Genomic DNA, 13761 nt, shown 5'->3' on the forward strand with positions numbered 1-13761 from the left:
GCTGCCCTGCTACTTGGCCTGGACTTCCAGTGCAATCTCCAGAGCCTAACCCTGAAATTTGGCGAGCCGCTACCACCCCTTACTGTTTGCGGCCTCGCAACCCTTAAGGTCGACCCGCCTTCCCTGTTTGCAAACCTCACCCCGGATTGCAAACCCATCGCCACCAGGAGCAAACAGTACAGTGCCCAGGACAGGACCTTCATCAGGTCTGAGATCCAGCGGCTGCTGCGGGAAGGCATCATCGAGGCCAGAAACAGCCCCTGGAGAGCCCAAGTGGTAGTGGTGAAAACCGGGGAGAAAAACAGAATGGTCGTTGACTGCAGTCAGACCATCAATCGGTACACGCAGCTCGACGCGTACCCCATCCCACGCATATCTGATATGGTCAATCAGATTGCACAATACCAGGTCCTCTCGACAGTGGACCTGAAATCTGCCTACCACCAGCTCCCCATCCGCAAGGCGGGATCGCCCGTACACCGCGTTCGAAGCAGACGGCTGCCTTTACCATTTCCTTAGGGTTCCCTTCGGTGTCACCAATGGGGTCTCAGTCTTCCAACGAGAGATGGACCGAATGGTTGACCGGTACGGGCTGCGGGCCACTTTCCCGTACCTGGACAATGTCACCATCTGCGGCCACGACCAGTAGGACCACGCTGCTAACCTTTCCAAATTTCTCCACACCGCCACACTCCTCAACCTAACTTACAACAAGGAGAAGTGTGTGTTCAGCACGAACCGATTAGCCATCCTTGGCTATGTGGTTCAGAACGGAGTTCCAGGGCCCGACCCCGATCGCATGCACCCCCTCATGGAACTCTCCCTCCCCCACTGCCCCAAGGCCCTCAAACGATGCCTGGGGTGCTTTTCGTATTACGCCCAGTGGGTCCCAAACTATGCGGACAAGGCCCGCCCACTCATTCAATCCACCGCTTTCCCACTGACGGCCGAGGCTCACCAGGCCTTCAACCGTATCAAGGCCGACATCGCCAAGGCCGCGATGCATGGGGTCGACGAGACGCTCCCCTTTCAAGTCGAGAGCGATAGATCAGACGTCGCTCTGGCCGCCACCCTCAACCAGACAGGCAGGCCCGTGGCATTATTTTCCCGCACGTTCCATGCCTCCGAAATTCAGCACTCCTCCATCGAAAAGGAGGCCCAAGCGATTGTTGAAGCTGTGCGACATTGGAGGCATTACCTGGCCGGCAGGAGATTCACTCTCCTCACTGACCAACAGTCGGTTGCCTTCATGTTTAACAACACACAGTGGGGTAAGATCAAAAAAGATAAAATCTTGAGGTGGAGGATTGAGCTCTCTACCTACAATTATGAGATTTTGTATCGCTCAACGTAATTGTAAGCTCAACGAACCCCCCAATGCCAGTGCACAAGTGGACCGTCTCCGGACCCTGCACGACGATCTCTGTCACCCGGGAGTCACCCACTTTTACCATTTCATTAAGGCCCGCAAACTGCTCTACTCCATCGAGGAAGTCAGGGCTATCACCAGAGACTGCCAGGTCTGCGCGGAGTGTAAACCGCACTTCTAATGGCCAGACCGTGCGAGCCTGGTAAAGGCCTCCCGCCCCTTTGAACGCCTCAACGTGGACTTCAAAGGTCCCCTCCCCTCCACCGACTGCAACACGTACTTTCTTAATGTGGTCGACGAGTATTCCCAATTCCCCTTTGCCGTCCCATGCCCCGATATGACGTCTGCCACGTCATCAAAGCCCTCAACACCATCTTCACTCTGTTCGGTTTCCCCGCCTACGTCCACAGTGACCGGGGATCCTCATTTATGAGTGAGGAGCTGCGCCAATACCTGCTCAACAGGGGCATTGCCTCGAGCAGGACGACCAGCTACAACCCCAGGGGAAACGGGCAGGTGGAGCGGGAGAATGGGATGGTGGAGGGCTGTCCAGCTGGCCCTATGGTCCAGAAATCTCCCGGCCTCCCGCTAGCAGGATGTCCTCCCCGACGCACTTCACTCCATTCGGTCGCTCTTGTGCACCGCGACCAACGAAACCCCCCAAGAACGTCTCTTTACCTTCCCCAGGAGGTCCACCTCCGGGGTTTCACTCCCAACGTGGCTGGCAGCTCCAGGACCCGTTCTCCTCCGCAAGCACGTGCAGCTCCACAAGGTGGACCCGTTGGTTGAGAGAGTACAGCTACTCCATGCGAACCCGCAGTACGCCTACATAGCGTAGCCCGACGGCCGCCAAGACACAGTCTCCCTCAGGGAACTGGCACCAGCTGGGTCCCACACAACCCCCGGCGCACCCCACCGCATCGGCACGACCCTCCCCTGGCACACCCCACTGCAGCCCCCGCTCCAGGACAATCCGTCCTCCCCTTGCTCCCACCCGGGGATGAAGAGGATTTCGACATGCTCCCGGAGTCACCGAAGACCAAGCTGACGCCTGAGTCGCCACCAGCACTGCGGCACTCTCAACGACAGATCAAGGCGCCTGATCGTCTAAATTTGCAACCTTCTGTGTAATTTTAAAACCAATCTGGATGCATATGGTTTTCCACCACCCCCGCTAGACTCATTTTTAACAGGGCGTGAATGTGGTAGTTACCACTGTTGTATTATATTGTATATATGGGTATTACGGTAAGGCCCCTGTGCTACATGTACGGGGGTAGATCCCTGCCTGCTGGCTCTGCTCAGTAGGCGGAGTATAAATGTGTGTGCTCTCCGAGCTGCAGCCATTTCGGAAGCAGCAGTAGGAGGCCACACATCTCTGTGTAATAAAGCCTCGATTACTCTCTACTCTCGTCTCGTCGTAATTGATTAAGAAGCTTTTTTCCAAAAAAAACTGTCTTTAAAAAAAAATGGTTTTTTTTTTTAAATCGTTTTTAAAAGGAGAAAAAACCCTTGGGCTTTTTTCTTTGGGGGGAAAAAAAGAATCTCTTTTTCGCATCAAAACCCAGTGAAAAAAAGAGAAAGGCACATAACAAGAATATGCCTGCAAATAGTAATAAATTGGGGGGAACGGCGAGATGTAAGAAGGAGCAGCAGCGAAGGCAAAGGAAAAATACAAGAACTGCGGCCGCGCGGGCAGATGACCCCACGGGGCGAGGCGGAGGTTCAGGCGAATCAGGAAGCGGAAAAGCTGGCGAGCCGAGCAGCGGAGCAGGAACAGGACGTGGCATCGATCCCCCCCCCCACACGGGAGGGTTTAAACTAGTATGGCAGGGGGGTGGGCACGGGAGCAATAGGTCAGAAGGTGAGAGCATTGAGGGAGAACTAGGGAATAGGGACAGTGTGGCTCTGAGGCAGAGCAGACGGGGAGAAGTTGCTGAACACAGCGGGTCTGGTGGCCTGAAGTGCATATGTTTTAATGCAAGGAGCATTACGGGTAAGGCAGATGAACTTAGAGCTTGGATTACTACTTGGAACTATGATGTTGTTGCCATTACAGAGACCTGGTTGAGGGAAGGGCAGGATTGGCAGCTAAACGTTCCAGGATTTAGATGTTTCAGGCGGGATAGAGGGGGATGTAAAAGGGGAGGTGGAGTTGCGCTACTTGTTCGGGAGAATATCACAGCTATACTGCGAGAGGACACCTCAGAGGGCAGTGAGGCTATATGGGTAGAGATCAGGAATAAGAAGGGTGCAGTCACAATGTTGGGGGTATACTACAGGCCTCCCAACAGCCAGCGGGAGATAGAGGAGCAGATAGGTAGACAGATTTTGGAAAAGAGTAAAAACAACAGGGTTGTGGTGATGGGAGACTTCGACTTCCCCAATATTGACTGGGACTCACTTAGTGCCAGGGGCTTAGACGGGGCGGAGTTTGTAAGGAGCATCCAGGAGGGCTTCTTAAAACAATATGTAAACAGTCCAACTAGGGAAGGGGCGGTACTGGACCTGGTATTGGGGAATGAGCCCGGCTAGGTGGTAGATGTTTCAGTAGGGGAGCATTTCGGTAACAGTGACCACAATTCAGTAAGTTTTAAAGTACTGGTGGACAAGGATAAGAGTGGTCCGAGGATGAATGTGCTAAATTGGGGGAAGGCTAATTATAACAATATTAGGCGGGAACTGAAGAACATAGATTGGGGGCGGATGTTTGAGGGCAAATCAACATCTGACATGTGGGAGGCTTTCAAGTGTCAGTTGAAAGGAATACAGGACCGGCATGTTCCTGTGAGGAAGAAAGATAAATACGGCAATTTTCGGGAACCTTGGATGACGAGTGATATTGTAGGCCTCGTCAAAAAGAAAAAGGAGGCATTTGTCAGGGCTAAAAGGCTGGGAACAGACGAAGCCTGTGTGGCATATAAGGAAAGTAGGAAGGAACTTAAGCAAGGAGTCAGGAGGGCTAGAAGGGGTCACGAAAAGTCATTAGCAAATAGGGTTAAGGAAAATCCCAAGGCTTTTTACACGTACATAAAAAGCAAGAGGGTAGCCAGGGAAAGGGTTGGCCCACTGAAGGATAGGCAAGGGAATCTATGTGTGGAGCCAGAGGAAATGGGCGAGGTACTAAATGAATACTTTGCATCAGTATTCACCAAAGAGAAGGAATTGGTAGATGTTGAGTCTGGAGAAGGGGGTGTAGATAGCCTGGGTCACATTGTGATCCAAAAAGACGAGGTGTTGGCTGTCTTAAAAAATATTAAGGTAGATAAGTCCCCAGGGCCTGATGGGATCTACCCCAGAATACTGAAGGAGGCTGGAGAGGAAATTGCTGAGGCCTTGACAGAAATCTTTGGATCCTCGCTGTCTTTAGGGGATGTCCCGGAGGACTGGAGAATAGCCAATGTTGTTCCTCTGTTTAAGAAGGGTAGCAAGGATAATCCCGGGAACTACAGGCCGGTGAGCCTTACGTCAGTGGTAGGGAAATTACTGGAGAGAATTCTTCGAGACAGGATCTACTCCCATTTGGAAGCAAATGGACGTATTAGTGAGAGGCAGCACGGTTTTGTGAAGGGGAGGTCGTGTCTCACTAACTTGATAGAGTTTTTCGAGGAGGTCACTAAGATGATTGATGCAGGTAGGGCAGTAGATGTTGTCTATATGGACTTCAGTAAGGCCTTTGACAAGGTCCCTCATGGTAGACTAGTACAAAAGGTGAAGTCACACGGGATCAGGGGTGAACTGGCAAGGTGGATACAGAACTGGCTAGGCCATAGAAGGCAGAGGGTAGCAATGGAGGGATGCTTTTCTAATTGGAGGGCTGTGACCAGTGGTGTTCCACAGGGATCAGTGCTGGGACCTTTGCTCTTTGTAGTATATATAAATGATTTGGAGGAAAATGTAACTGGTCTGATTAGTAAGTTTGCAGACGACACAAAGGTTGGTGGAATTGCGGATAGCGATGAGGACTGTCTGAGGATACAGCAGGATTTAGATTGTCTGGAGACTTGGGCGGAGAGATGGCAGATGGAGTTTAATCCGGACAAATGTGAGGTAATGCATTTTGGAAGGTCTAATGCAGGTAGGGAATATACAGTGAATGGTAGAACCCTCAAGAGTATTGAAAGTCAAAGAGATCTAGGAGTACAGGTCCACAGGTCATTGAAAGGGGCAACACAGGTGGAGAAGGTAGTCAAGAAGGCATACGGCATGCTGGCCTTCATTGGCCGGGGCATTGAGTATAAGAATTGGCAAGTCATGTTGCAGCTGTATAGAACCTTAGTTAGGCCACACTTGGAGTATAGTGTTCAATTCTGGTCGCCACACTACCAGAAGGATGTGGAGGCTTTAGAGAGGGTGCAGAAGAGATTTACCAGAATGTTGCCTGGTATGGAGGGCATAAGCTATGAGGAGCGGTTGAATAAACTTGGTTCGTTCTCACTGGAACGAAGGAGGTTGAGGGGCGACCTGATAGAGGTATACAAAATTATGAGGGGCATAGACAGAGTGGATAGTCAGAGGCTTTTCCCCAGGGTAGAGGGGTCAATTACTAGGGGGCATAGGTTTAAGGTGAGAGGGGCAAGGTTTAGAGTAGATGTACGAGGCAAGTTTTTTACGCAGAGGGTAGTGGGTACCTGGAACTCGCTACCGGAGGAGGTAGTGGAAGCAGGGACGATAGGGACATTTAAGGGGCATCTTGACAAATATATGAATAGGATGGGAATAGAAGGATACGGACCCAGGAAGTGTAGAAGATTGTAGTTTAGTCGGGCAGTATGGTCGGCACGGGCTTGGAGGGCCGAAGGGCCTGTTCCTGTGCTGTACATTTCTTTGTTCTTTGTTCTTTGGGAGGAATGGAGAAGCGTGCTGAAAACAGAAATAAACGCCATAAAGGAGGCGATAAAAACGGAGATAAACGCCATGAGGAAGGCACTCAGGACGGAGCTCCACACAATGATGAAGGAGATGCTGGCGGAGACAACGGACAAAATGCAACGAACCATCAACGGCCTGGAAAGGAAGGTGGAGATGCAGGAGAAAGCGATTCAGGAGTGGGAGAGGGCCGCCTCGGACCAGAGCGACAGGATGGTAACTCAGGAAACCGAGGTGAAAAGGCTGGTAACGACCCAGGGGAGCCTAAGAGGAAAAGTGGAGGACCAGGAAAATAGGCCCAGAATGCAGAATGTTAAAATAGTGGGTCTGCCAGAGGGGACGGAGGGCAGAGACCCAACAGGCTACGTCACCCAAATGCTGGGCAAGCTAGTGGGAAGGGAGAAGTTTCCAAACCCCTCAGAAATCGACAGGGCGCACAGGTCGCTCCGACCCAGGCCCAAAGCCAGGGAGCAGCCCAGAGCGATTATCGTGAAGCTGCAGAGGTTCCAAGATAGGGAGAAAATCCTAAAGTGGGCCCGGCAGACGAAATCGAGCACATGGGGAGGGAAGATCATAAGGGTGTACCAGGACATTGGGGCGGACCTGGCCAAAAGAAGGGCTGGATTCAACGGCCAAACTCTGGGTAACATTTGAGGGGAAGGAGCTGTTTTTTAACACCCCAGCGGCAGTGGAGGAGTTCGTTAGAGCGAACAAACTGGGGGAGGGACAGCCACAACGGCCATCATGAAAGCGACGGGGATGGAAAAGACAGGAAGAATCGGATCAAAGAGCGGAGAGCAGACCGCAAACAGAGACAACACGATCACAAACTGTACACACGTGTTTGATGTACTGCGCGGGACTGTGCTGACCCGTTCCATCTCTCAATGCAACGGGGGGGGAGCGAAGCAAGGTGAACGAGGGTGAGAAAGGCGGACAGGAGGGCGAGACAAGGGCTAGCAAACGGAAGGTAAAACAGGACCAGAGCAGGGCGAGTACTGGGAGGGGGGCCACCCTGCTAGCGAGGAGGGCCAACACGGGACGGCAGGAAGAAAGGAGGGCCGCATAGCGCCTCTCGGTGGAGAGGGAGCGCCTGGCACAAAAAGGGGGGGCAGGGCAGAAGGGGGGGAAGAACACGGGGGTGGGGACAGGGACTATGGGAGGAGAGGTGTCGGGGGGAGAGCACAGAACAGAAGAGAAGCAAAGAGAAGGGTGAGGTAGCTAAGCAGCACGAACACAGGCCTCGGCAGGCATGGAGCAGATCGAGGAACCAAGATGGCGCTACAAACAGCCACTCGAGAGGGCTGCAGGGCGGAGGTAGACCCTGAAGTGCAGGGGCGCAGCCACGTGGCGTACACACAGCTGGCGGACATGTTGGGTGCCCCCTGGACAAAAGGAAAACCAGGAGCCCTGGGGCCCAACCTCATGGTGAGAGCGGTGACCGCGGCCATTTGGGACGCCCCCCCTAATGAAGGGAAACCCCGGAGTGCAGGGGTGCGTCCACCAGGTGCGTATGGGTGACCCCGCAGGACTGGGGGGTCAAAACCCCCCCACCAGGAATGTTACCTGGAATGTAAGGGGATTCAACGACCCGGTCAAAAGATCCAGAGTCTTCACCCACCTAAGAAGCCTAAAAGCAGACATAATCTACCTACAAGAGACGCACCTAAGAGAGAAGGACCGACTGCTGGTAAGAAAGGGCTGGTTGGGACAGACATACCACTCATGCTACTGAACGAGGGCTAGGGGAGTAGCAATGTTAACTAGCAAGAGGACAAGGTTTACGGAAACCAAGACAGTTACGGACCCAGGGGGATGGTACGTCATGGTCAGCGGTGTCCTGGAAGGGACACCGATCGTACTGGTAAATGTGTACGCTCCCAACTGGGACAACACAGAATTCATAAAGAAGACCATGGCAGAAATCCTCGACCTTGACACACACCGACTGATCATGGGGGGCAACTTCAACTTCTACAGGCCCACTGACCGACCGATCAAACCACAGAGCACGGAAAAAGACTGGCATGGCTCGGGAACTAGGAGCATTTATGGAGCAGATGGGGTTGGTGGACCCATGGAGTTTCCTGCACCCGGGAGAGAAGGAATTTTCATACTTCTCACAAGTACACAAGGTATACACCCATATCGACTTCTTTGCAGAGGGGAAATCGGTGCTTCCAGGGATCACGGGTACGGAGTACTCCCCGATCGTTATCTCCGACCACGCTCCACACTATATGGATGTGAGGTTGGAAACAGGCCGGGCCCAGCGCCCCACGTAGAGGCTGGACACGGACCTCCTGGCCGACAAGGCCTTCTGTCAAAAAACATCGCGGGCCATAGGCGACTACATTAGTAACAACCAAAACGGGGAGGTCTCACCCTCCACGTTCTGGGAGGCACTGATTAGAGGAGAGATCATAGCCTACAAGGCAAGCAGAGATAGGCAAGTGAGGGTGGCCAGGCAACAACTGGTGGACTCCATCCTGGAAGTCGACAGAAAATACTCCGAGGCCCCGACCGTAGGGCTGCTGGCGGAGAGGAAAAAGCTGAAAATGGACTTTAACCTGCTATCCACTAGGAAAGCAGTGTACCAACTCCACCAGACATGGGGGACATTCTACGAACACGGAGACAAGGCTGGCCGCCTATTGGCTCACCAGCTGAGAAAGCAGGGAGCCACAAGGGAAATAGCGCAGGTAAAGGATAGCAGAGGCAGACTGGTAACAGAACCAAAGGAGGTCAATCGGGCATTTGAGACCTTCTATCGGGGACTGTACACCTCCGAGCCTCCCAACGGCTTGAAGCGCCAATAGACCTGGAAGAAATCATGGAGAGCATCAGCTCCATGCAGGCTGGGAAGGCACCGGAACCCGACGGGTTCCCGGCGGACTTCTACAAAATATTTGCACCAGTCCTGGCCCCGCACCTAAGGGACATGTTCACGGACGCACTGCCAAGGGGCACCCTGCTCCCAACGCTAGCACAGGCCACAATTTCACTGATACCCAAAAAAGATAAAGACCTGTCGGAATGCGGATCATACAGACCCATTTCACTGCTGAACGTGGATGCGAAAATACTCGCAAAGGTCCTGGCCAATAGGCTGGAGGGCTGCGTACCAGAGGTGGTCGCAGAGGACCAAACCGGCTTTGTCAAGGGTAGGCAGCTCACAGTGAACATCAGGCGGCTGCTGAACGTAATAATGACCCCCTCCGGGGCGAGAACACCAGAGGTGATCGTCTCCCTGGACGCAGAAAAGGCCTTCGACAGAGTCGAATGGAAATATCTCCGAGGTACTGGAACGGTTTGGGCTAGGAGCGGGATTCACCGCCTGGGTGAGGCTCCTGTACAACGCTCCCAAAGCGAGTGTCCGAACTAACACCACCAGCTCTGAATACTTCCAGCTGCAGAGGAACAAGACAGGGCTGCCCCCTGTCCCCACTCTTGTTCGCGCTAGCAATCAAACCCCTGGCGATAGCCCTGCGGGACGCGAATAGCTGGAAGGGAATCCGGATAGGAGACAGAGAGCACAGAGTCTCACTCTATGCAGCCGACCTGCTCCTCAATGCCTCTAAGCCACAGGAGAGACTGAAGCCAATACGACAATACTGAAAGAGTTTGGAACCTTCACGGGCTACAAACGTAACCTGGGCAAAAGCGAGGCATTCCTAGTGGACCCAAACAGGGGAGGGAGAGAGCTGGAGGGGCTCCCGTTCAAAACGACCCAGAACAGATTCCACTACCTGGGGATCCAGATAGCCAGAGACTGGTCACAGATCCACAAGTGGAACCTGACCAGCCTGGTGGAGGAAGTAAGAAGAGACCTTCAAAGGTGGGGCTCACTCCCACTCTCCCTGGCGGGGAGAGTGCAGACGATCAAGATGAACGTACTGCCAAGGTTCCTCTTCCTGTTTAGGTCCATTCCGATCTTCATCTCCAAGGCCTTTTTCCAAAATGTAGACAGTCTAGTCATGCCGTTTGTGTGGGGGGGGTTAAGAACCCGAGAATCCCAAAACAGACACTGCAAAGAAGGAAAATCAAAGGGGGCTTGGCCTTACCAAACCTGCAATACTACCACTGGGCAGCAACGGCAGAAAGAGTGAGGGGATGGGTACAAGAACCAGACACAGATTGGGTACAAATGGAGGAGGTATCCTGTAAAGGAACGACCCTCCGAGCCCTGGTCACAGCAGCACTCCCATCCTCCTCAGCAAGATACACAACGAGCCCAGTGGTAGCGGCCACGCTGAGAACGTGGACCCAGCTGAGACAACACTTCGGGATAACTAAAATGTCCCCCATGGCTCCCATATGCGGCAATCACAGTTTCCCCCCCCCAGCCATGCTGGATATCACCTTCAAAAGATGGAGGTGGGACGGGGGCACATTGACGGTCGGGGACTTCTACGTAGGGCACAGACTGGCGACACGAGATGAGCTGACGAGGAACTGGAGGCTGGCAAAAGGACAAGAAAGACACCTCCAAATAAAACACTTCCTCCGCAAAGAGACAGTGGGGTACCCTGGGGCCCCAGAAACCACACTACTAGAGGACCTGATAGGCACAAGTAACGGGAAGGGGGGACTATGTGGGAAAATATACGGAAAATATACTCTGTCGAGTCTGGACAGAGCCCGGACTCCACTGGACGAGACCAGACAAAAATGGGAGGATGAACTGGGGACAAAGGTAGGATGAGGACTCTGGAGCGAAGCACTGAGCAGGGTGAACTCCACCCCCTCCTGCGCAAGGCTAAGCCTAATGCAGCTGCAAATGGTGCACAGAGCGCCCCGGACAAGAACCCAAATGAGCAGGTACTTCCGGGAGGTGGAGGACAAATGTGAACGGTGCCAGAGGGACCCGGCCAACCACACCCACATGTATTGGGCTTGCCCCAAGCTTGCTGGGTTCTGGACAGCCTTCTCCGAGGCAATGTCCAGGGTAGTAGGGGTGAAGGTGAAGCCATGCCCAATAGTGGCAATCTTCGGGATATCGGAGCAGCCAGAGTTACACATGGGGAAAGGAGCCAACGCCCTCGCTTTCGCTTCCCTAATCGCAGGTCAGAGGAAAGCTTCCTGGATACTTGGGGGCAGTTTGTCGGTCTGTTCCAAAACCTGTTCGAGGCCAGCAACGAGGAGTAACCTAATAAGAATTTTTTGAAAAAACACCAAGGTGGATGAGGTACCAAAATACTACACAACCCCGGCAGGGGGGGGGGGGGGGGGGGGGGGGGGGGGGGAGGGGAGACAGGGTAGGGGGTGGAACCTTAGACCGATCCGGAGTGCAACAAAATGCACATAGGGTCAGTTAAACGAAGGACAAACTAAACCTCTCTGTATAATAAAGGAAATTAGTGCGGGCGAGAAAAATGTGATGTGTATATATACAACTGTCTATAAATATGGGAAATGACAATAAAAAGATGGGAAATGACAATAAAAAGATTTATTTTTAAAAAAGAATAAAAACAATTGACAAACATTTTCTGTAATTTATGGGAAAGAAGACTGAATACTGCAATGAGAAAACTAATTTGAGGTCTAGTTCCCCGTTGAAGTTGGACCTCTCTATATTTTATGACAATAGTTTATGGAATGTAAAGACATTTATTCCCAGTGGGTAAAGAATAGAATATACTATTATGCAGTGTAGGGGAAGGGGTAATAAAGAAGGCAAACGTCAATCTTTACCATCTGACCATCATAGATGTTTAACCCAAAGACCTGTGCCGTTTATCATATTGTCAGGATGGAATCATTACTTGTAAATATATTAATGTTGCGCATATCCTTATAATCATGGCACAGGACAGTCAATATGCCTTATGCCAAATCCATACCGGTGCAACATTCAGTCATTAATATCTTCAACTGACACGAAGATAATATTCTCTTTCCTGATGCTCATTTTTCAGCTTTGAAAAATTTGATTATTTACATCGATTCAGACACTGGAAACAGCCAGCTTGTTAATTTATTATCGTGGAAAGCAAAGCTTATCACTGTTATAGACTTCATTTGAAACATCATTGCTAGATAATTAGATGCTCAGTAATTTTGCACACAAATTCTAATTAACAGCTGAAAATTACATGCACCAGCAAGGGGAAATGAGCTGACAAAGGTGTGGATGTAGACACCTGGGTCTACATCCACATTCTCCGCCGGGTCGGAGAATGGCCGTTGGCCGCCGTGAATCCCGCCCCCGCCGAAGTCTCCGGTACCGGAGATTGGGCGGGGGCGGGAATCGGGCAGCGCCGGTTGGCGGGACCCCCCGTTCAATTCTCCGGCCCGAATGGGCCGAAGTCCCGCCCAGAAATTGCCTGTCCCGCCGACGTAAATCAAAGCTGGTATTTACCGGCGGGACCAGGCGGCGTGGACGGGCTCCGGGGTCCTGGGGGGGGGGGGGCGCGGGGCGATCTGGCCCCGGGGGGTGCCCCCACGGTGGCCTGGCCCGCAATCGGGGCCCACCGATCCGCGGGCGGGCCTGTGCCATGGGGGCACTCTTTCCCTTCCGCCTCCGCCACGGCCTCCACCATGGCGGAGGTGGAAGAGACTCTCCCCACTGCGCATGCACGGGAAACTTTCAGCGGCCGCTGACGCTCCCGCGCATGCGCCGGGAAACTGTCAGCGGCCGCTGACGCTCCCGCGCATGCGCCGCATTTCCGCGCCAGCTGGCGGGGCAACAAACGCCATTTCCGCCAGCTGGCGGGGCGGAAAGCCCTCCGGCGCCGGCCTAGCCCCTCAATGTTGGGGCTAGGCCGCCAAAGATGCGGAGCATTCCGCACCTTTGGGCCGGCACGATGCCCGTCTGATTGGCGCCGTCTTTGGCGCCAGTCGGCGGACATCGCGCCGTTGGGGGAGAATTGCGCCCCTGAATTTTAGATTCAACTTTGGTCCGATTTGTTCAAAAATGTTTTCTTGACTTTCCAAAGACAGATTGAACCATCTGGAACCAGACCATAGTATGAGGCCCGAGGTATAAGAATTTTAAATATACATTCTCTATCCCGTTCCCTCGCTAAATCTAAAATTGTCTTCCTTTCTGGTATTACGTAGATGCATAACCATGGAGCTGCGTCATGTCATTGTTTTTACAGTCGTAATCTTCCCTGGAATTTAAAAATTGTTTTTAAATCTCCGTTTGCGATTCCTTTTGAACAGAGAAATGTTATTTTTCAACATTAAAAATGTTCTGCTGTTCATCAATTGCTTTTCAAACAAATGTTAGTGTCAAGCCACTGATTCATTCTTAAGAGGAATTTTCCTGCTATTGATGCAAAAGAGCATGGTTCTGACTACACGTTCTCAGTATGTCGCTGATTGAGGATTAATGCTGGATAAGGGCACGGTGAAACATGTAACAACGCAGAGGGGTTTGTGTAATGTTTCAGAGCAGGGGAAGGAGCAGATCAGCACTTACTCCATTAACACACCATAGCTCACATGCTCTGCGGAATCACAATCCTATCGAGCTTCATGAGGATGCCGTCCACCACCGTCAGGTCGTCCTTGGC

This window comes from Scyliorhinus torazame, chromosome 10 (assembly GCF_047496885.1).
Source record: "Scyliorhinus torazame isolate Kashiwa2021f chromosome 10, sScyTor2.1, whole genome shotgun sequence".
Lineage (NCBI taxonomy): Eukaryota > Metazoa > Chordata > Chondrichthyes > Carcharhiniformes > Scyliorhinidae > Scyliorhinus > Scyliorhinus torazame.